The following is a 24475-nucleotide window of genomic DNA, read 5'->3' on the forward strand; positions in this document are numbered from 1 at the left end:
ATTTCGTTATGAAATTAGATTATTTCAGAGTAAAAATAGGTTTGATCATGTTCTACGTGTAGCACCAACATTATAGTAAGTAAATATAAAATATTTCTTCATTACTTACGTAATGCTAGGACGATTTGTGTAGTTTTGGGCTGATTGATTGATGAAGATTAAGCCACCCAAAAGGTAGCACGGGCATGAATAGCCCGTAAGTGGTGGCCCTTTTGAGCCATTACCAGTATCAATAGATGATACCGGAGATCTGTGGAGGTGCGACTGCACCCTGCGTGACGGGAGATGTCTCCCCCGTGCGATTTGGGCTGATTTGGGTAATTCTATGGACCGGATGAGGGATGAAATAGGCTTTAGGTAGCTCAAGCTATTCTCAACCCGTTCAGTACATCGTGTTAATACATACATATACACACATCACAAGCAATAAACGTATTACCGAACATTCTGAGAGATAAACATATACATTTCCTCCTTTACACAAATAAGGGTTACAGAGGCATATCCATTAGCATGACCATTAGGGTGAGCGCCATCTATGTTTTGACAGCAGCACTACACATTAACCCCGCGTTACGCTATGATCAATATGTGTTAGGGTCAGTTGCTAGTCTATATATGTTTCTGGACACCGTAAGTGATGTGTGGCTTGTTGCGAGCGGAGGTCAGTAGTAACTGTTTGAACTGTGTTGGGGGAGGATGTGTCCGGGTGTGGCTGACCAGCCGGTAAGTTAAGAGTCTCTAATTTGTATTTAAGCGCGGTTTTGTAGTAGTCATCTGTGCTAATAACCAATTTAAGGGTGTTTTGAGTTTTGAGATTTGATGGGTATCGATAGTGATATAAAGGTGGAGGGGGGGATAAATTGTGTAATTACAAGTAAATTACCTTGTCAAGTTATGGCAATTGGCTTAAATCTATTGTGGTAAAGTTACTTTAATACAAATATTTGAAAATATAGATTTAGCTTGGGTGAAACTTAACTTGATACATGAATTGCTTAGTTTTACAAAACACTTTGATTTAACACTTGCATAGTTGAGGCAACATAGTGATAACGTTTGTGATGTGTACCTTGACTTTAGCAAAGGTTTTTTGATAGTGCCACATGGAAAAATTGAATAAAAGCACTCAATATTGGGAGTGTTGTATAGTTTAGGGCATGGTTAGTATAAATGGTTAGTATAATGGTTAGTATAAATGGTAAAGGGACTGTTGAAAGTAGTGCATCAAGGCTCTCCTGGGACCTCGGTTGAAGATTTGAGCAGGAATAATTGCAGAATTGCAAAATAAAAAAAATGAGAAGAAATAAATGCTTGCCATCACTTTAGTATCTAAAGAGTTTTGAAATGGTAAAGATTGCCAGATGCAGTTTAATGCAGACAAATGTTAGGTTTTGAGGCTAGGTAATAATGGTACATATGAGCTAGATGGTGTTTATTACAAAATGGATCAGTTATGGTGATAAAAATGCATAAATGTTCATTAGGCAAATGGGATCATGGCTATAAAATGGAACGCATCCAACATGGGATGACAAAAGTTAATCCCGCAAATTGGAAACCTATTTGAAGATTGAAAAGGCTTAAATGCCTGCCTGTAAAAAGGTAAAGAATTGGTGACACGATAAGTGTGAAAGTGGACAAATGGTCCTAACAAAGGGAATATCAATGGGGTATTGAGGGTATACACAAGATATAACCCAAAACAAAGGGTATAAATGATGCTTCAGCTTTAGGAAAGACCGGGGTGAACATTGTTTGGTAATAGGTTTGGTGGAACCAGTTACTGAGTCACGTTGTGCAAGTGGGATGCCTAGATTTTAAACTGTAGGTTAAATCTTCAATAAGAGATTGGAAGGATATAAGGAGCTGCCTTGTATGGGCGAACAGCCCTTCTGCAGTTAGCTTTATTCTTGTTCTAACCTGCTTAGACCTAAAGTTTTAATCACAAGCCAATATGGCTATTAACCAGAATTTATATAATGCAATTCATTGAAAGCCGAAGTTGATAATGTAACTATGCTGTTGACTGAAGAGTTAAATAGGTGTTGCCTCACCATACCAAAACTTTAATCTTGGTAATCTAGCTTACAGCAGCTCTTTCAAAAAATTAATTTCCTGTTCCTCTTGTCCTCCAAGTTTATTACTCTACTCTAAATTACTATAAGTAGGGTAATTGTCTGCAGATAACATGCTCCCTTGCCATGTTAGGAACTAAAATCTACATTGTTTTATAAAATGTCTTTCCTCTACTTGTCAAATCCTGTGAAATATGGGTGTAGAGCAAAGGGTGAAAGACAATTTGCAGTGAAATGTTAGTATTGGGTATGGCTTCTGCCAATGTTGGCTGGCACCACTGCCTGTGAGTATAAACTTTGAGCAGGACTGGCATGCAGTTTATAGGCTACTGATTAAATTGTATTCTATTCTTGGCTATTAATGTCCATGCCAACTCTTGGGTGGCTTTATCTTCATAAATAAGTGGTGCTGCATGGGCTACTTATTGTTAGCAGTCTACATTTTGTAGGCTGGCCCCTTGTTTGGATTTGTGCTCTACCCACTTAGCTATGAGGCTGCTTATGCTATCGTGTGCAGTATTCTTGAATTACAGGCATATACAGCCTGTAATTTTAAAGCCTTGTTCCCCTTGAAAAAGGGGAAGGAAGTGGGAATAGGTTTCTGCTTTTTTTAAAATCTTAGAAATATAGATGGGAGACAGTGCTCCAATATTATGAGCATAGTGGTGGTATCCCTAGATTTGATTAATGTTAAATTATCATTCTATTATGTAATTATAGTTGAATTGTATATGCTTTAAAAATTAGGTCTAAACATAATTTCCATAATTGTTGCTTTCCTACTGTAGATAAATTTTGTACTGTAATTGACTTTATTACCGTACCAAAGTACAGTACTGGTAATTTAACTATTAAAAACATTGCTTTCTGCTGCCCAGTTGAAAACTTGTTAAATACTTTAAAATCCTCTTTTAAAGGTATTTAAGAAATTCTCATAAATTTTGTCCTGCATTAATTCTGCAAATATTCCTAAAATTTACTGCATTTTTTGTTCTTGTCCTATATTAACCCTTTAATTGTATTTGCAGGTGGTAAATACTCTTTCGCCTGCTACAGCTCTCCAGCCCAGGGTGTCGACTGCCTAGTCTTCAACTGCCTCCCAACATGGTAGCGAGGTCCTGAGCTGATGTACCCTATGGCGAAGATTGAGGAAGTAATTTCCTGAAGTAATGAATGGCACTTTATAAGCAGCAGCCGGCACCAGCTCTGGACAACGTCGGAGTGGACAAGGCCCAGATCCCGTGGGGAGGAAAGTCTACACTAACGTGTAAAAGGTAGATAATCTGACCCTCTCCCCCCCTCCCCCCATTGAGTTTCACAGGTCCCCCCCTTTTCCACTTCATTAGCTTGTAAAGCTTTATCTTAAACAGCAGCTTAACTTGGCATTTATGGCTTTAGTGGGACTTCCATTGGATAATAGTGGGTGGGAAAAGCATCTGTTCTGCATTAGTATTTCTCTTTAAACCATTGATTCAATGTTGCATTCAACTTTATCTTGACATTGTTTTGCAAATTGATCAATTTTCTGTGAAGACATGGATAGCATCCTATCTAGCTTGCGTTGTACCATTTTTACTAATGTCGGTTTCATAAAGAATGAATTATTGGCTGGTATTAAATATCGTCTAAAGTAGATAAAATCGGTGTCCATGCTGTGGTATTAGTTGGGTGAACGAGATTAATGCAAGTTGTGCTTAGTTTCCTTGCCAGTTGTGTGGTAGGTTGTGAAAAGCTTTAATGGGTCCATTAGGTATGTTTTTCAAAATGGTTAATTTCACTTTTTTGACCCTTTGTATATGGAAAGGGTTTAATCTGGTCAATCTCGGCATCGTAGAATAGAGAAATATTGAATTTGGTGTAAAAAAAAAAAAAAAAAAAAATCGGAAAAAATGGTGTCGACTGAAATGTCTGACTGGCTATCACAACAGCCTATATTAAAAAAAATTAGTTGTAGTAAAGATTTTTTAAATTCGTTTATTTTAGAATTTGCATGAAACTTGTACACCTGATGGCATGTAAGCCTATCTGTAAGGGTGCCAAGGGGTCCAGGAAATTGGTTGTCAACCTCTGCCACAGATGGCAGCACCTTACTTTATTTTGTTTAAATAACAATGTTCATAACTTTCATTTTTGAATAAATTTACATGAAACTTACACCTTAGTGTCTAAAATCTGTAGTTGGCATTTTTTCACAAAGTTAATTTGATTTAATAATAGCAAGTGTTAAATTTGCATATTTTTGGGGGGCACTTTGACTATTTGTATTAGGAAAACTGAAAGTGTTGGAAAAACCCAACTTCATATCCTTCATATGGTCATGTTAGAAAAGTCGTAGAATGATTATCTGAAACGTGTGGTTGTATATACACTTGAAAATGTAATATTCGTTAAAAAGAGAAATTAAATCTTTCTATTTAGGCTGCAGTAATGAAACTTTGAACTGTTGCATCTCTTTTCATATAAGTCCAAAAAAATATTGGTCGACATTGAACTTTTACAATAAACTAATATAATGGTCCCTTAAAAAATCCATGTATGCAGTTGCTGGAAGTACTTTATTAGGTGGTTAATTTGCAAAGTTTGCATGACAGCCTTGTTCATATAATTTTTTTGGTCCCCCCCCCCCCCCACAAACTACATTTCTTTAGATATTTAATCAAAATGGTGACTGAATCTGAAAAGATTCCAAAAGCAGACTAGATTGGATGCAGCTTTTCTGCTGTGCTACTTGTGGCCTGCATAAATGGGAGGAACATCTGCAAAATTCCAATCTAGGGAAGTATTAGTTGGTCTAGAGGCACTTCATGGAAAGTGTCCCTAACTTTACTTTTAAATGTCCACACCTGTGGCTTTAGAATCTTTCGGGTTTTTCCCCTTGTATCTCTTACTATGGTCTCTAAATTCATTTCCTACACCTGCTTAAAATATAAATTGTGTATAAAGTTGAATAGTGAATTTAATGTTTGATGCATTGATTAGAAGATACGTTAAGGTGGAGCCAGTGATGATACTGGTCATCGTCATCTAGTACAGTATGTGGTTTGGTCAAAATGTATTTGGTCACGATAGTCTTCTGCCATGTTGGATGCCCTTGTATTGCTATTAAGGTTACAAAGTGTACTTTGGGATATTTTTGCGTTTCTTGCAGAATTTGAATCTTCAGTAGGTTCAGATTTTTATATGCTGGACATGTTCCAGGAGGCTTTGCTTCGTTACTAGGTTGAATTACCTGTACAATCCACATAATGTAGTTCATTATAGGTGCGAATGATACTTGGGAAAGCTATTATTCCCATAATACTTAAATATTGTATCTATTTAATCACAAAGGTGCTTCAAACTTGCTGTTATTGTTCCTTGTCTGAGGGTAGAGAGAAATTGTCCAGACCTTCTACATGGTGAATATATTCTATAACATTTCCCTGAAAGTAATTTCAAAAGTAGGTAATTATTAGTTTCTTTAAATTTGGATAAAATTAGAATTGGTAATTTGGTAGTTTTAGGTAGATAATTTTAGTCAATCAGATACCATGTTGTGTAATCTAGTTTTATTAATTATGCTAAAAAGCTTTTTATATTGGAAGTCTTTGCACTTGTTTCCTAAGATTGGCATCATTAGGTGCATATTCCAGCTTCAGGAAAAGTTGTAAATAGATAATGAAATGTATATTTGTATGTATAAATGTATTTCTTTGTTGGAATATTTTAAAGGCTGTAGGTTGTGCTTATTGTAATTTAGCATTAACATATTGTCCAGTCTTAAGGGCCATGACAGTTAGGTTTATAATCTAGTATCTTGGCATAGATAGCAAACATGTTTATAAAATTTAGTATTAATTTTAGAAAGTTAATTATCACTAGTTGTGTAAAATGTGTGGTACTGCAGTTTAATAATTATGGTCCAGAATCTTGTTGGATGTTAGAATTTGAGTTAATATTTCCAGAAAGTTGTTGAACAGTGGCCATACCTATTGGAATAGATAAAAAGGGCAATTTGAAAGTCATGAGGTGACACCAAAGCTCTGGGATGCTGTATTAATTTGTTGGCAGGTAAACTAATATTGCTTGTTATGGGAGACTGGCCACTGTAAATCTCTACTCGATATACAGGCTAAATAGTCTCTACTATGAAGTCCATGTGCTATTATCAAGTACATAGGTGGGTCTTAGGTTATGCATTGGATGAGGAAAATGGGAATGTATAACTTGTCCTTGATGATAGTTGTATATTTTTTAGCTAGTATGTTGCATAGAAATAATTTGTGGTAAAATGTTCATTGCACACAATGGCACCAGCTGTTAAATGATATTGATCAGTGCATTGTTACTAGATTCTTGGAACTTTTCCTTGCATGGTCAGTAATTTAAGAATATATGGTAATTATTTTAGAATTGTATACTTGCCTATTGTATTTAAGCTTATTGTACGTTTCTAAAATTTTCTAATGTTATACTTTTACTTTAAAATTATGCACTTAAGCAGTTTATGAATATTAGTTTAATAGAAATTAATAGTATGTATACATAAATTTATTAATTCGGATTTTCTCTTGATGGGTGGAGATGCATTATCTGCAATGACCCCTGTAATGTATTTGTTGGTAGTAGCATATAACTTTGGGTATGGCCTCTTATGTTGGTTGATGTTGTTGCTTATTGTAAATAGTGAAGAATCATGGTACGAGAGCTGTTCTCTAAGTTTATTAAAACAAGCTTTTTGGCCATTTTAGAATACTTAATATTCTTGGCACCATCTGTCTTGAGACTAATAGACTTGCATTACTAGATAATAAATTTATGGGTGTCATGGGCAGTTGACCTTCCTTATGAGCAACAAGGTGATGCAAGGCAATTTTTCCCCACACTTTGATGTAGTTGTTTAAGCCAGTGTGGTGCGTGGGATTGAAGAAATTATCACCGCTCCACATTGTGATAAGATGGATTCCTGTTGCATTGAAGCCTGCAAGTTGAATAAATGTTTTGGCAAATATTGTAGTTATAATACTATACACTTGTAATACTTATTATAAACACTGTATACTTAATACTGTTAATTGTTTTATTGATAAATACCAGTTTATATTGTTAATGAGAATAATAAGGACTATAGCTTGGTGAAAGGGTGGTTATATTAATATTAGAAGTACTTTGTTATAGCAAATGTTCGTTTGAAGGTAGTTGAAATGTAATTCTTATAAATTGCCCATTTCTAATAGTTGGCAACATCAATTTTAAAGTATTGAAGGCATTGTAGGAAGTCTTTCCCAAAGTAAAGGTATATTGGGGTACTTAATGTAGGTGTATGTAAGCTAAAAGTTGAAAATGTGATTAGAACATTAATGTTGTATAGATTGTCACTGCCCATGCTGTAGATATTAGTCATGGCAAGTTGTCTACTAAATGAGGTCCCCCCCCCCTAACCCCAACCCTTTCTTGCTTGTCATGAGGGAGGGGGCTTGGTGTGCAGCTGCTGGAATGATGCTCCATGGGGTCAGTCCTGTCATTTAGAGGCCTTGTGCTCCTGTTGCTGTCTTCACCAATTTTGCTAGACACTTTAACTTTTAGTTTCAATTTTCTAACCCCTCTTCTCATTTCCAACTAATCATTTCCTGCTGACCTTTTGCCAGTCTTGATTATTCTTTGACTTCTCTTTTGATGCATGGGTGTTTCGGGAGGTATACTCGCCTGTTTAGAGTGAGAGGGGACCCCTTTTATCACTCGTCCTTTCGTCGCTGAACACACTTTACACTGACTGTTCTTAAGGTGGCGTACAATATCAGTTTAGTCTCGTTGGAGGAATTGCTTTGAATAGCGCAAAGAATGTTCACTTTTGAAGTGGTGTTAACTCTTAAATTGAATAAAATCTGAAGTCGAGTTTATTTATAACTAAAATTATATTTAAATGTAAATTTGTCTGCTTAATTTTCAGTGTTCAGTTAATTGTTTGGCTAGAAGTTTGTATCGTATATAAATTTAACAAGCGTGATGCATCAAATGAACAATCTAAATGGGCTGTGTTCAAATGTCAGAAGATTGCAGATGCACCTTAATTGACTGTGCCATGACATGGTAAAAGAATTGCAACTGGGAGGTCTACTGACCTCATGGCTCAAAGTTTCAACCCTCATGGATTTGTTAATCTAAATTTTTTAAAGTTAAAAAGATAATTTCATAATTGAAAGTAGTTACAGAATACAAATTAACTGGTACCTGTACTTGATCTTTTCATAATATAACGGAAGTTTAAATAGGCTTTTTCTTTCAGAACATGGATTGGGAAGTCCTAAACTACATTCCTGGAGTTTGAAGGTGTCAATTGACATTCAGAATCAGGTATGTGGTAGTGTTTTAAACAGATTTGCATTATATTAAATAGTAAAGTTAAAATCTCTCATTATGGCTAAAGATAATCTGAATGATTGCATATAATGTAAAGAAAAAATTGCCAAGTCTGAAGTATCTTTCTCAAGTTTAATGTACTCGAACTTAGATAATGGCTACTCAAACTAATTTTTTTTGCTTGATTAGCATTAGTGAGAAGCTGACAATATTAACATTTTGGTAATTTGAAAGGAACATTATCTATTGTGAATTTGTGTAAACTTGCAAAAGTAAAATAAGCCCAATACAGAATTTATAAGCTAATTTGGTTAAATGTTTCTACTGCTTTTATAGATTACAATGGTATCCAAGCATTGACTGACTGGAAGTGTGGCTGTTCTACTCTGCACATCTATGAAGCTGGTATGTTGAATTAGTTTTAGCTATATCAATTGCCGTCCCAATATGGGGGATGTGGGGGATCCTAACTAAAAATGTTTGAAAATAAAATTTCAGTAGCATGCCTTTAATTTTTACTTAAAAGGGCTTTATTCTAGAATTTAAAAATGAAAGATGGTTGGGGAAGTAGCTAATTTATTGTAGTTTTAAAAAGGCAAATATTGAAGTTTAAAGATAATTTTCTTTGCACAGCAATTTTTTAACCATATTTAATGTTTCATTGACAGGTTGTGGAGGGTCCTTCCAACATAATTCCAGGGATGGTGTACAGAACAATTGGTGAAAGTTATGCTACAGAAAATAGTCAAGAGAATTAGTTGGTAAAAGTAAGTTTACCGATATAATTAGTTTAATAGCTAGTTTTTAAATATTTAGGTGAAATATGTAATTGTGAAGGGGCCTTGAAATGGGAAAATAAACTAGTTCTAGGCCTTGACAAGCGGGGTACAATATCAGTTTAGTCTCGTTGGAGGAATTGCTTTGAATAGCACAAAGAATTTTCACTTGTGAAGTTGGGTGTTAACTCTTAAATTGAATAAAATCTGAAGTTGAGTTTATTTATAATTTTATATTTAAATGTAAATTTGTCTGCTTAATTTTCAGTTCAGTTAATTGTTTGGCTAGAAGTTTGTATCATATATAAATTTAACAAGCGTGATGCATCAAATGAACGATCTGAATGGGCTGTTCAAATGTCAAGATTGCAGATGAACCTTAATTGACTGTGGCATGACATGGTAAAAGAATTGCAACTGGGAGGTCTACTGACCTCATGGCTCCAGGTTTCAACCCTCATGGATTTGTTCATCTAAATGTTTTTAAGTTAAAGATAATTTCATAATTGAAAGTAAAAAGAAAGTTACAGAATACAAATTTACTGGTAACTGTACTTGATCTTTTCATAATATAACTGAAGTTTAAATAGGCTTTTTCTTTCAGAACATGGATTGGGAAGTCCTAAACTACATTCCTGGAGTTTGAAGGTGTCAATTGACATTCAGAATCAGGTGTGGTAGTATTTTAAACAGATTTGCATTATATTAAATAAAGTTAAAATCTATCATTATGGCTAAAGATAATCTGAATGAATGCATATAGATAATGTAAAGTAAAAATTGCCATGAAAGTCTGAAATGTTTCTCCAGTTTAATGTACTCAAACTTGGATAATGGCTACTCAAACTAATTTTTTTTGCTTGATTAGCATTAGTGAGAAGCTGACAATATTAACGTTCCTTTAAAATCTACCAAAATGTTATCTATTGTGAATTTGTGTAAATTTGCAAAAGTAAAATAACCCCAATATGGAATTTAGAAGCTAATTTGGTTAAATGTGTCTGGTGCTTTTCTAGATTACAATGGTATCCAAGCATTGACTGACTTTTAAGTGTGGCTGTTCTACTCTGCACATCTATGAAGCTGGTATGTTGAATTAGTTTTAGCTATATCAGTTGCCGTACCAATATGGGGGATGGTGGGGGGGGTAATCTTAACTATAAATTTTTTTTGAAAAAATTTCAGTAGCCTGCCTTTAATTTTTACTTAAAAGGGTTTTATTTTATAATTTATAAATGAAAGATGGTGGGGGAAGTAGCTAATTTATTAGTGTAGTTTTAAAAAGGCAAATATTGAAGTTTAAAGATTTTTTCTTTGCACAGCAATTTTTTTAACCATATTTAATGTTTCATTGACAGGTTGTGGAGGGACCTTCCAACATAATTTCAGGGATGGTGTACAGAACAATTGGTGAAAGTTATGCTACAGAAAATAGCAGTTGTGAGAATTAGTTGGTAAAAGTAAGTTTACTGATATAATTAGTTTAATTAGTTTTTAAATATTTAGGTAAAAAAATATGTAATTGTTGAGGGGCCTTGAAATGGGAAAATAAACTAGTTCTAGGCCTTGACAAGTGGGGTACAATATCAGTTTAGTCCTTGCAGGAATTGCTTTGAATAGCATAAAGAAAATTTAAAATGTAAAGTGTTAATTCCTAAATAGAATAAAATCTGAAAGGTATATAAATATTTAAAATGTAATTGGTTGGTTTGGTTTAACTAAAAGTTTGCAATCTATAAATTGGAGTGATATCTCAAATGAACAAATCCACAAGGGCTGTGATGGTTCAAATGTGTGAAGATTGCACATGTACCATAGTTGACTGTGCCATGACAAGGTAAACGAATTGACTGGGAGGCTTACTGACCTCATGGCTCTAGCATTCCTGGTTTGGTGCCTTTTGATAATTACTCATGGCTCCTGCAGTTGGATATAGGTTTGAACCCTCATGGATTTGTTCATCAAAATGTTTTAACTTAAAAGGATATGTTCATAACTGCAAGTAAAAAAATTATTAACTGTACGTCATGTTTTTAACACTTTCGCGCTTTATATTAGAGATAACTCGTCACTGGTTTTTCTTACGATTCCGCATAACTGCCTACTTTTCTCGTCAATCGAAGAAATATTTCTATAAATTCCATTTTTTAACCGAAATGGATGGGGATACTTTTGTTTTGTAGAGAATTTATTTGCGAATTTTTTGGTACCAGGATGAATATTATATCACAAACTTCTATGAGTAAAAAAAAAAAATACATATAGTATGTTTGGGGGTGTGGCAGTGGGTTCCCTTTAGCCGTTGATATATCCAACACGTGGGAAATATTTGTATGTGTTATGTATATGTCTGTGTAGGGAATTTTACTGCGATCACTGTCATACAAATTGTAAAATGTTTCAACAAGTATAAACATGACAAACATCAAACGAACGAAAACAATGCGTTCGTTTCTGCCGCGAACGCATACTGAGCGACGTGGTTCTATATTTGGCGCTTCTCTTACACATGCTTTGTACCAATGTTATACAGTTCATCTTATAGAAAATTTTATTGCGAACACATTGGTATAAAAAAGAAATACGTACATAGAAAAGTAGGGTCAGGAAACGTATAAACTTTCGAAGCATGATTTCCCCCCCTGTGTTTTCGCGGCTAACTACTCTGCACTTCACACACTCTTGCGGGTGGGCAATTACCTATATTAAACATTCATATGCATATGTCCGTGTAGAGAATTTTATTGCGATTACAATGATACCAAAATTAGCGATGTAGGACAACTGTAGGCTTCGTAACCATTAAGTGGAAACATTTTGTTGCCGTTTGGCGCTCTCGGCGAGTGATCTGCATAGTTTTTTTATTTGGTGTTGATACTCCTTATGCTTGGGCGGCATTTTATAGGTATGCTCTTATAGACAATTTCATTGCGAACACAGTGATACCAAATTTAAATACGTGCGCCTTCAATTATTGTCAGGACAGTAAAGAGTGTACACTTTTTCGGTCTTACCGCGTAGGCGCGCGAAGTGCCGAAAGCATCTGGGGTATTGTTTTTTTTTTGAGCGCCGAGAGCACGAAAGTGTTAATGTAATTGAAGTTTAAATAGACTTTTTCTTTCAGAATATGGATTGGGAAGTGCAGAATTACATCCTGGAGTTTGAAAGTGTTGAATGCTTGACATTCAGAATAAGGTGTGTGGTAAACATTGTTTACTGTTTAAAAGTTGAACAATCTAGCATTATAGGTAAAGATAATTTGAAATGGTGGTTGCATGTAGGTAATGTAAATTAAAAATTGCCATTAAAGTCTGAAGTATTGTTCTCCACTTTGATGTACTTGTGGCTACTCAAACTAAGTTTAATGTCAATGTTTTTTGCTTGATAAGCATTAGTGACAAAATCTACTAAAATGTTAATATTGTGAGATTAAATCAACATTATCCATTGTGAATTTTCAAAGTGACTAAAGTAAAACTAGCCCAATACAGAATTTATAAGGTAATTTGGTTAAATGTGTTTCAGGTGATAATGAAGATTACAATGGTACCAAAGCAGTGAGGCTATTCTACTCCACACATCCAATAAACTGGTACAGTATGTTGAATTACATGTTTTAGCTATATCTAATAATTAATTTACTTTTTCATCTAGTCCATTTATAGATGTGTACCAAAGTCCTACTGTTACCACCTGCAGGGATTGATGCAGTTTGTACTGATCCTACCCCATTTCATAGAAGGGGACCAGGCAGTCCTGCAGATTTTCCTGGCTTGGCTTTTTCAGAGCCCTGCTCTACTACCCATCCAATAGATGGACTAGAATTGCATAGGTGTAGGGACCCTTAACAATGTGCAAACATTGTTAATAACTACAGGGCTTGTTCACGGAAAGAGTGGATACATCCAGAGGTTTAGTGCCTGGAGCATGATGTACATAGGCTTCACAACAAGCCCATGTATATCATGTTGAGGGCACTAAACCAAAGGATGTGATGCACTCCTTCAGCCAACAAGTCCTGCCTCAAAATACAAGTAAGGGGTAGGCCTTGCTGAGCCAATCTTAAAAGATTGGGACTTAGGGGTTTTGGTGCTTATAGATAGGTGTTAGTGTTAATAAAATGAGTGTCCCTGTTTGATATACTTTATTTTTGTTTTACAGGTGGATGTTGTCCTTGTTACTCTGGAGTTTTCCCTGTCCTTTTGGAGTCTTCAGTGGATTGCATCTAGGAGGAGCAGCTTCCCACTACCTGAAATGGACAAGTCAATATTAGATGTTACACTGTATACTATGCAATAAATATTCTAATGAAACTACTTTATACTGTACTTTATCCTGAAATTAACAATGATTCTATGCTGGAAATTACTGATTATTCCTGATGCAAAGTCTAACATCTAAAGAACTTCTGAAATTTATAAATAACTTACTAAAGTGAAAATTATTGGCAGGTGTTAGTATATTGAACTGGGACACTCATTATTTTTCTTTTACAGGTGGATGAAGTCTTTGGTACTCTGGACATTTTCTTGGCCTTTGAAGTCTCAACCTGAAACATAAAATTGTCTTAGTTATATTGTATACTATTTAATAAATCATTTAATGAAACTTTATGTACTTTATCCTGAAAGTAGCTATTATTCAACTGCTTGAAATTTATTACTAATGCAGTCTTCCTAACAATGACATCTAATGCATTAATTTAAACCTGCATTTATAAGTTTTCATAAAGCTAATGTAGTTTATGAGAACTTAAACTTCATAAAGCTATATAAACTTACACATGAGCATCTTAAGCATACAAAACTAAAATCATTTTGACCACTTTAAAACTTTGCATTCCAAACTGAATTATTTATAACTACCAAATTTCACTTTTAAAACAAATGTATGGGCTAAACTTCCACTTATCAATGATGTTGCATAGCTTATGTAAAAATTTAAGTCAATGGCAAGATTGAAAAAAAACTAAATTTAGTTTTAGTAAGGCACATTAATGTCACACCATAGCCCATTATAGTAATCACATTATGTATTAAAACTACAGGAAACTATACAACTTTCATACTTGCTAACAATATTGTCTAATGCTGGACAATATCAAATGAGACCAAACACTACAATTTTCTACTAGTCTAAGAAAATAAAATATCTTTAGAAATGTCCAATCTGTGTTAATATTTGCTGCACTATGAAATGTCTACCAAATATTTGGAATCAACACTAAATTCACATGCCAGACAATCCATTACCACAAATGTTTCAAGCTGCTGATTATAACTATTTAAAGATAGTGTATACATACACTGCCTGTAACAAGCACCATAAATGGGAAGAGCTTTTCAACCTAAAATTATAAAAACTTCAGATACCTGGAATTCAATCTAAGCTCTTAAATGAACTTTCCATTCAAACTTATTGCCACTTAAACTCACTATATAGGTTCAAAGCTATTCTCAACTTTATCTGGATTTCAAATGTCACTTAAATTTGTTAACCAAGCAGAAAAATTCTGATTACTTTAACCTCACATCTGCAAGGTCCTGAAGGGAAGATTCATTCATAGTCTTGTAAAATCAACAAAATGGTTTGTTAAAAAATGAACTCTTTTTTTTTTTAAAGATAACCAGCTATTCGCACAAGACTATTGGTACACAAGTACTTTGTTTGCTAAAGCACCATATGAAACACTAGGAATGAAATACCAGGCACATAGAATAAATGGTAGAAAGGATAAGTAAGTAATTATCAAAAGAAGGCACCAAACCGGGAAGGCTATGTAGCACCATCAAATGCGCAAAATAATCAGAGGGCGCTAAATATCACCAAGGATGCCAATACGAGAACAAAAACGCATAAGGCGAACGGTATTAAAAGTATCCGAGTCACCAAGAATTCTATTGAGGGACAGGTGACCGCGAGGGGCTGTCGGAAAGCAAGACACACGCTCGTCCTGGAAGTCAGGACATTCAAGAAGGACATGCACGACCGTAAGTAAGTAAGTAATTATCAAAAGAAGGCACCAAACCGGGAAGGCTATGTAGCACCATCAAATACGCAAAATAATCAGAGGGCGCTAAATATCACCAAGGATGCCAATACGAGAACAAAAACGCATAAGGCGAACGATATCAAAAGTATCCGAGTCACCAAGAATTCTATCGAGGGACAGGTGACCGCGAGTGGCGGTCGGAAAGCAAGACACACGCTCGTCCTGGAAGTCAGGACATTCAAGAAGGACATGCACGACCGTAAGAGGGACAATGCAACTAGGACAATAAGGAGCAGGGCGGCGCTCCATCAAGTGACCATGGGTTAAGCGAGTATGGCCAATACGCAACCTCGCCAGAGCTGTTTCCCACCGCCGGTTACGGTGGAAGGAGGACGGCCACGAGGAAACACAACATTTAAGAGTACGTAGCTTGTTACCAGTAACAGACAACCAAGAAGCCTGCCAACGGGTAAGGACTGAGGAATGGATAACCGGGTAAAAGTCAGAATACGGAATGCCTTTACGAGAGATGGGACAAGAGCGGACAGCTTCCTTAGCGGCAGCATCCGCACGCTCATTTAAAGACACGCCAATATGGCTGGGAACCCAACAAAACTCAACCGACTTAAATTTACTGTGAACGAGAAACAGCCAATGCTGGATCTCGACAACTACCGGATGAACTGGATTAAAGCACCCGAGAGCCATGAGGGCACTACGAGAGTCAACAACAACCACAAAGGAAGACTGACAACGAGAAAGCAGGAGACGAAGAGCATAGAGAATAGCATAAAGTTCCGCTGTAAAGATGCTAGTCTCCGGAGGCAAGCGACACATATAAGTGCGATCAGGAAAAACAACAGAGTAGCCAACACCGTCCGCTGACTTAGACCCATCGGTGAAGACAGAAACGGAGCGGGAGTGAGAAGAAAAGTGCTCGAGGAAAAGGCGTTTTAGAACTGTAGGAGGGGTAAAAGCTTTAGTGATACAAGTCAAGGATGTACAAAACCGCGGAAGAGGGACCCTCCACGGGGGCAAAGAAGGAACAACACGAGGAGAAACATCAGAAATACGAACGGAGAGAGAATCCTGTAGGCGAGATAACCGGACAGAAAGAGGGAGGTGGTGAAGAGGAACAGGAACCGCAGGAGGGGTAAAAGTTAAAGCACGACAGAGGCGAGAGGAAGGATGTTGCAAGGACCGCGCAAGATAGCGAAGACAGTAGCGATCACGGCGGTCCTGGAGAGACAGGAAGCCAGTGTCAACATACAAGCTAAGGACGGGAGTCGAACGAAAGGCACCAGAACTGAGGCGCAACCCAGTATGGTGCAAAGCATCAAGACGGCGAAGAGTAGAAGGAGAAGCAGACGAGTAAGCAGGGCAACCATAATCGAGCTTAGACAGGACGAGAGAGGAATGTAAAGCAAGGAGAGTGCGCCTATCTGCCCCCCAAGAAGTATGGGACAAGACCCGAAGGAGGGTAAGGGACTTAGAGCACTCAACACGGAGGTAAGAGATATGGGGAGACCAAGACAAACGAGTGTCAAGGAATAACCCCAAAAGCTTCGCGGAATCTTTGTATTCAAGGGGATGACCATAAAGTGACAAAGAGGGACGAAGAACAACCCGTTTCCGCGTAAAAGTCATGGCACAAGTAGAGAACTTGAAGCCATGATCTGTGGCCCAAGACGACACGGCATCAATTGCAAGTTGAAGCCGGCGTTGAAGGAGAGGCGAATCATCACCCTGACAACAAAGGGTAAGATCATCGACATAGAGAGCGGAGAAGACACCAGAAGGAAGAGAGGAAAGAAGACCATTGAGGGCAACCAGAAAAAGAGTAGTGCTCAGAACACTACCCTGGGGCACACCTTCGTATTGCTGAAAAGAGGGAGAGTGGTACCAAGGGGCACCCGAAAGGAACGACGAGAGAGGAAGCTGCGGAGAAAGAGAAGGAGATGACCACGAAGGCCAAAAGAATGAAGTTGAGATAGGATATGATAACGCCAAGTGGTGTCGTAAGCCTTTTCCAGGTCAAAAAGGACGGCAACAATGGAGGTCTTCGCAGCAAAAGCAGTACGAATATAGACCTCCAAGTTCACCGGGACATCTGTCGTGCTGCGGCACTTGCGGAAACCAAATTGAGAAGGGGAGAGGAGGTGATGGTGTTCCTGGAACCACATCAGACGAACGTTAACCATACGTTCAAAGAGTTTGCAGACACAACTTGTGAGAGCAATAGGGCGAAAGTCCTTAGGGGAAGTACCCAGAGACCCCGGTTTGCGAACAGGGAGGACAACGGCATCGAGCCAGTCCTCAGGGACTGACGACGACTCCCAGATCCGATTATACAGACTCAGTAAATACTGAGACGTGCTCGGAGGGAGATGGCGAAGCATCTCATAATGAATACCATCGGAGCCCGCCGCCGTAGAACCGCAGAGGGCCAGGGCAGAACGAAGTTCAGAGAGAGAGAAGGGATCATTATAGGGAAGCTGAAGATGAGTGCAGAAATCTAAAGGACGAGACTCAAGGACAGGTTTACGAAGAAGGAAAGAGTGGGAAAGATGAAGACCAGAGCTAACAGAAGAAAAGTGGGAACCCAGTTCGGAAGCGACCTGCAACGGGTCCGCCACAAGAGTATCATGGAGGTGAAGGACCGGTGAAACATCGGGAACGAACTTACCCGCTATCTTGCGGATACGCTTCCAGATCTGGGCCAGAGGGGTTTCGGACGTAATTGTTGAGACACCGCCACCACCCCCACTGAGAATGTAGACACACCAACAGATGATGGTTTCAAAGGATTCTCACCACAAGATATAAGGAAAGGAGGTGTTCTTGGCAGGTTAGAGATAATTGAGGATATGCAAAAGAAGTATGAAGAAAAAGTGCTTAAATTGGAAGAGGACAATGGAGCTCTTTGGAGTGAGCTTTGCACTCTAAAAGGGAGTATGCTTCAACAAGGTAAGATTATTACTGCATTAACAGACAAGGTAACAAATCAGGAGGAGCAAATCAAGGAACTAGTGAAAGAAAATGAGGCATGGAAAGTGAAGTGTGGTGACTTTGAAGAAATAAACAAGAAGATAGACTCATATGGTGAACAACTCCAAGCAAGCCTAAGGGCTAACATAGAGTTAGGTAAGGATCTGTAACTGGAAACTTCACTGACAACTCACATAGAGGAGGTGAATAAAGAACTAGAAAAGTATAAAGAAGAAATAAAAGCGACATATGCTGAAGTTGTAAAAGAGAAAGAGACTATCAAAGAAGTGTGTTCGGAAGTCAAAACCGGAAATGAACAACAAGAAGCAGAAATTAGGCAAGCAATTAGGAAAGAACTGGTTACCAACAGTAAACTGGTACAAAACACTGCAGATAGAACTAAGTCCATAATCATTTTTGGATGTTTAGAGAAGGAAATTTCATCTAGGGTGGACCGAGCGGCAGAAGAGATGAAAATCATAGAGAAAATAGTAGGTTTAGGAGAAGGCTCAAAGGAAAATGTCAGTGATTTTAGAAGAATAGGAAAATATGAGAAAGAAATGAACCGCCCCTTAAGGGTGACGTTTAATGGAGTGAAAAACATGATGGAAGTGCTAAGAAATGCCAGGAAACTGCAGAGTGATGAGGTTGGCAAATTTTGGTCAATAAGACAAGACCTCTCCAAGGAAGACAGAGAAAAGCTGAAAATGAACCTAACTGAGGCAAAACGTCTAAATGGGGATAGAAATGAAGAAGACAGAAATTCTTTTTTTTACAAAGTGACAGGGACTGGAAAGCTTGTGAAATGGTACATAAAAACAAAGCAACAAGATCAGTAGTGGAAGGGGGAGTAAAGAGCAAAGGAAAAGAGAACATGTTCCTGAAAATTGTATATACCAACATAGATGGAGTGAGGTCAAAAACTTTGGAGTTGCAAGATATAATCCAGCTTAGGGTCCCAGATATTGTTGCATTATCAGAGACGAAACTTGAAGGAAATATAATAAATGAAGTCATATTCCCAAGAGGCTACTCAGTTTGGAGACGTGACAGGAAAACTAGGAAGGGAGGAGGAGTGGCTGTACTGGTGAAAAAACACCTGAAGGTAAAAGAGTTAATATTTGAAAACCCTCGAGATATTGACATAATGGCATTGCAGGTCTGGAATCAGGATGATAAGCTGATAATTGTAAATACCTACAGCCCACCAGCAAGCAACACGTGGACAAAGGAAGAACTGGATGACAAACGAGAGGGCCTCATAATGGTCATGAGAGATATTATTGTACAAGCAGATAAAGATAAATCACGACTGTTGATACTGGGGGACTTCAACTTTAGAGCAATAGACTGGGAGGCCTGTGAAGCAAGAACGGAGGACTTTTGGACATGCAGATTTGTGAACCTCATTCTGGAGACATTCTTGTATCAACACATAAAGCAAGCCACAAGAATGAGGGAAGGAGATGTACCGTCAGTACTGGATCTAGTATTCACCAGGAAAGAAGAAGAGATTTTTGACATCTAGTACCTTCCTCCCTTGGGAAAGAGTGATCACGTCCTGTTAGACATTAAATATGCTTTAAGATATCATCTAGAAGAAAATGGGGACATTGAAACAGTTGATAAACTCGATTTAAGGAGAGGCAACTATGGGGAACTTCAAAATTTTTTTAATGAGTGTAATTGGACAGAATTGTTGCTAGGCAGGGAAGTAAATGAAATGTATGCCAAATTTTTAAAACTATACGAGGAAGGCACACAAACATTCATACCAACTGAACCTCGCCGAGGCAAAACATTTAAATGAGAGCAGGAATGAAGAAGAAATAAATTCTTTTTTCTACAAAGTGATAGGGGTAGGCAAACCAGTAAAGTGGTACATAAAGGCAAACCAACAAAATCAATAGAGAGAGGGGGAGTGAAGAATAAGGAGAGGGGGAACAAGTTCCTGAAGATTGCATACACCAACATAGATGGAGTGAGATCGAAGATACTGGAGTTAAGTGATGTAATACAGCTGCAGACACCAGACATTGTTGCACTCACGGAGACAAAACTTGAAGATGTAATTTTAAATGAGGTCATATTCCCGAGGGGCTACTCAATTTGGAGACGGGACAGAAAAATTAGGAAAGGCGGTGGCGTTGCTGTGCTGGTAAAAGAACACCTAAAGGTGAAGGAAATAATGACTGCCAATCCACAAGAAGTTGACATAATAGCACTAGAGATCTGCTATGAGGATGATAAACTAATGATGATAAATGCATATAGTCCACCGCCAAGCAGCACATGGTCAAAGGAGGAGCTAGATAGTAAACGTGAAGGTCTTATAACAATAATGAGAGAGATTATAGCGAGAGCGGATAACGATAGATCACGACTGTTGATAGTCGGTGACTTCAACTTGAAATCCATAGACTGGGAAGCATATGAAGCTAAAACAGAAGATTTTTGGACCTGTAAATTTGTAGACCTCATCCTGGAAACATTCTTGTATCAACATGTTAAACAAGCTACGAGGATGAGGGAAGGGGACGTTCCCTCCATGCTAGATTTGATATTTACCAGGAAGGAGGAAGAGATATTTGACATTCAGTACCTTCCTCCCTTGGGTAAAAGTGACCATGTCTTTTTGGGAATAAAGTATGCAATGCGTTATAAGCTGGAAGAAAATAAGGAGGTTGAAGCAGTTGAAAAACCAGACTTCAGGAGAGGACATTATGGTGACCTTAGAAATTTTTTTAGTGAGTATAATTGGACAGACTTGATGCTAGGCAAGGAAGTGAATGAGATGTATGTCAAGTTTTGTGAAATATATGATAAAGGCACAAAAAAATTTATACCAAAACAGAGATGCAGAACTAGGAAACAGGATTGGTTCAATAGAAATTGCGAGAGGGCTAGAGACCGAAAGACACAAAAATGGAATCAATACAGGAAGAGGCCGAACCCCCAAACATACCAGCGATACAAAGATGCGAGAAACAACTACACGGCAGTGAGGAGAGAGGCAGAAAGAAATTTTGAAAAAGGGATTGCGGACAAATGTAAAACAGAACCAGGTCTATTCTATAAATTCATAAACAACAAATTGCAGGTAAAGGATAATATTCAGAGGTTGAAAATGGGAAATAGATTCACGGAAGATGAAAAGGAAATGTGTGAAACACTAAACGAAAAGTTCCAAAGTGTGTTTGTACAAAATGAAATCTTTAGGGAACCAGATACAATAAGAATTCCAGAGAACAACATAGAACACATAGAGGTGTCTAGAGACGAAGTGGAAAAAATGCTCAAGGAGCTCGGTAAGAACAAAGCAGCTGGCCCAGATGGCGTTTCACCATGGGTTCTGAGAGAATGTGCATCTGAGCTCAGCATTCCACTTCACCTGATCTTTCAGGCATCCCTGTGTACAGGAATCGTAGCAGACGGGTGGAAACAGGCTAACATAGTTCCAATCTACAAAAGTGGCAGCAGGGAAGACCCCCTCAATTATAGACCTGTATCATTGACAAGTGTAATAGTGAAAGTATTGGAAAAACTAATCAAAACTAAATGGGTAGAACACCTAGAGAGAAATGATATAATATCAGACAGACAGTATGGTTTTCGATCTGGAAGATCCTGTGTATCGAATTTACTCAGTTTCTATGATCGAGCCACAGAGATATTACAGGAAAGAGATGGCTGGGTTGACTGCATCTATCTGGACCTAAAAAAGGCTTTCGACAGAGTTCCACATAAGAGGTTGTTCTGGAAACTGGAAAATATTGGAGGGGTGACAGGTAAGCTTCTATCATGGATGAAAAATTTTCTGACTGATAGAAAAATGAGGGCAGTAATCAGAGGCAATGTATCAGAATGGAGAAATGTCACAAGTGGAGTACCACAGGGTTCAGTTCTTGCACCAGTGATGTTTATTGTGTACATAAATGATCTACCAGTTGGTATACAGAATTATATGAACATGTTTGCTGATGATGCTAAGATAATAGGAAGGATAAGAAATTTAGATGACTGTCATGCCCTTCAAAAAGACCTGGACAAAATAAGTATATGGAGCACCACTTGGCAAATGGAATTTAATGTTAATAAATGTCATGTTATGGAATGTGGAATAGGAGAACATAGACCCCACACAACCTATATATTATGTGAGAAATCTTTAAAGAATTCTGATAAAGAAAGAGATCTAGGAGTGGTTCTAGATAGAAAACTATCACCTGAGGACCACATAAAGAATATTGTGCAAGGAGCCTATGCTATGCTTTCTAACTTCAGAATTGCATTTAAATACATGGATGGCGATATACTAAAGAAATTGTTCATGACTTTTGTTAGGCCAAAGCTAGAATATGCAGCTGTTGTGTGGTGCCCATATCTTAAGAAGCACATCAACAAACTGGAAAAGGTGCAAAGACATGCTACTAAGTGGCTCCCAGAACTGAAGGGCAAGAGCTACGAGGAGAGGTTAGAAGCATTAAATATGCCAAAACTAGAAGACAGAAGAAAAAGAGGTGATATGATCACTACATACAAAATAGTAACAGGAATTGATAAAATCGACAGGGAAGACTTCCTGAGACCTGGAATTTCAAGAACAAGAGGTCATAGATTTAAACTAGCTAAACACAGATGCCGAAGAAATATAAGAAAATTCACCTTCGCAAATAGAGTGGTAGACGGTTGGAACAAGTTAAGTGAGAAGGTGGTGGAGGCCAAGACCGTCAGTAGTTTCAAAGCGTTATATGACAAAGAGTGCTGGGAAGACGGGACACCACGAGCGTAGCTCTCATCCTGTAACTACACTTAGGTAATTACACTTAGGTAATTACCAAAACAGAGATGCAGGGCCAGAAAACAGGATTGGTTCGACAGAAATTGTGAGAGGGCAAGAGACCAAAAGACACAAAAATGGAATCAGTATAGGAAGAGGCCAAACCCCCAAACATACCAGCGATACAAAGATGCGAGAAACAACTATACAGCAGTAAGGAGAGAGGCAGAAAGAAATTTTGAAAAAGGGATAGCAGATAAATGTAAAACAGAACCGGGCCTATTCTACAAATTCATAAACAACAAATTGCAGGTAAAGGATAATATCCAGAGGTTGAAAATGGGAAACAGATTCATGGAAAATGAAAAGGAAATGTGCGAAACATTAAATGAAAAGTTCCAAAGTGTGTTTGTACAAAATGAAATCTTCAGAGAACCAGACACAATAAGAATTCCAGAGAACAACATAGAGCGGATAGAGGTGTCTAGAGATGAAGTGGAAAATATGCTAAAGGAGCTCGGGAAGAACAAAGCAGCTGGCCCAGATGGCGTTTCACCATGGGTTCTGAGAGAATGTGCATCTGAGCTCAGCATTCCACTTCACCTGATCTTTCAGGCATCCCTGTGTACAGGAATCGTAGCAGACGTGTGGAAACAGGCTAACATAGTTCCAATCTACAAAAGTGGCAGCAGGGAAGACCCCCTCAATTATAGACCTGTATCATTGACAAGTGTAATAGTGAAAGTATTGGAAAAGCTAATCAAAACTAAATGGGTAGAACACCTGGAGAGAAATGATATAATATCAGACAGACAGTATGGTTTTCGATCTGGAAGATCCTGTGTATCGAATTTACTCAGTTTCTATGATCGAGCCACAGAGATATTACAGGAAAGAGATGGTTGGGTTGACTGCATCTATCTGGACCTAAAAAAGGCTTTCGACAGAGTTCCACATAAGAGGTTGTTCTGGAAACTGGAAAATATTGGAGGGGTGACAGGGTAAGCTTCTATCATGGATGAAAAATTTTCTGACTGATAGAAAAATGAGGGCAGTAATCAGAGGCAATGTATCGGAATGGAGAAATGTCACAAGTGGAGTACCACAGGGTTCAGTTCTTGCACCAGTGATGTTTATTGTCTACATAAATGATCTACCAGCTGGTATACAGAATTATATGAACATGTTTGCTGATGATGCTAAGATAATAGGAAGGATAAGAAATTTAGATGATTGTCATGCCCTTCAAGAAGACCTGGACAAAATAAGTATATGGAGCACCACCTGGCAAATGGAATTTAATGTTAATAAATGTCATGTTATGGAATGTGGAATAGGAGAACATAGACCCCATACAACCTATATATTATGTGAGAAATCTTTAAAGAATTCTGATAAAGAAAGAGATCTAGGGGTGGTTCTAGATAGAAAACTATCACCTGAGGACCACATAAAGAATATTGTGCAAGGAGCCTATGCGATGCTTTCTAACTTCAGAATTGCATTTAAATACATGGATGGC

The 24475-nt window shown here is 37.7% G+C and overlaps 2 long non-coding RNA genes across 4 annotated transcripts in view; one reads left to right on the plus strand and one right to left on the minus strand.

Annotated features, from left to right (window-relative positions):
• Positions 1-569: 569 nt before the first annotated feature.
• On the plus strand, positions 570-13509 carry LOC123771459 (uncharacterized). Of its 3 annotated transcripts, XR_011225490.1 has the most exons (12): positions 570-726; positions 3107-3352; positions 8344-8411; positions 8754-8822; positions 9086-9184; positions 9462-9640; positions 9798-9865; positions 10210-10279; positions 10552-10653; positions 12318-12388; positions 12719-12785; positions 13355-13509. It is a non-coding gene; the product is annotated as an uncharacterized lncRNA (long non-coding RNA). The 3 variants fall into 3 exon arrangements; XR_011225489.1 differs by lacking the exon at positions 9462-9640 and having other exon boundaries at positions 12719-12790; XR_011225488.1 differs by lacking the exon at positions 9462-9640.
• The window catches only part of LOC123774874 (uncharacterized), a 41559-nt gene continuing 30406 nt past the window's right edge, over positions 13323-24475 (minus strand). Inside the window, exons 4-5 of the long non-coding RNA XR_011225491.1 lie at positions 13624-13742; positions 13323-13442 (exon numbers count right to left, since the gene is read on the minus strand). This is a non-coding gene — a long non-coding RNA (uncharacterized lncRNA). The remainder of the gene's footprint in view (positions 13443-13623; positions 13743-24475) is intronic.

Source organism: Procambarus clarkii, chromosome 84 (assembly GCF_040958095.1).
Source record: "Procambarus clarkii isolate CNS0578487 chromosome 84, FALCON_Pclarkii_2.0, whole genome shotgun sequence".
Taxonomy (NCBI): domain Eukaryota; kingdom Metazoa; phylum Arthropoda; class Malacostraca; order Decapoda; family Cambaridae; genus Procambarus; species Procambarus clarkii.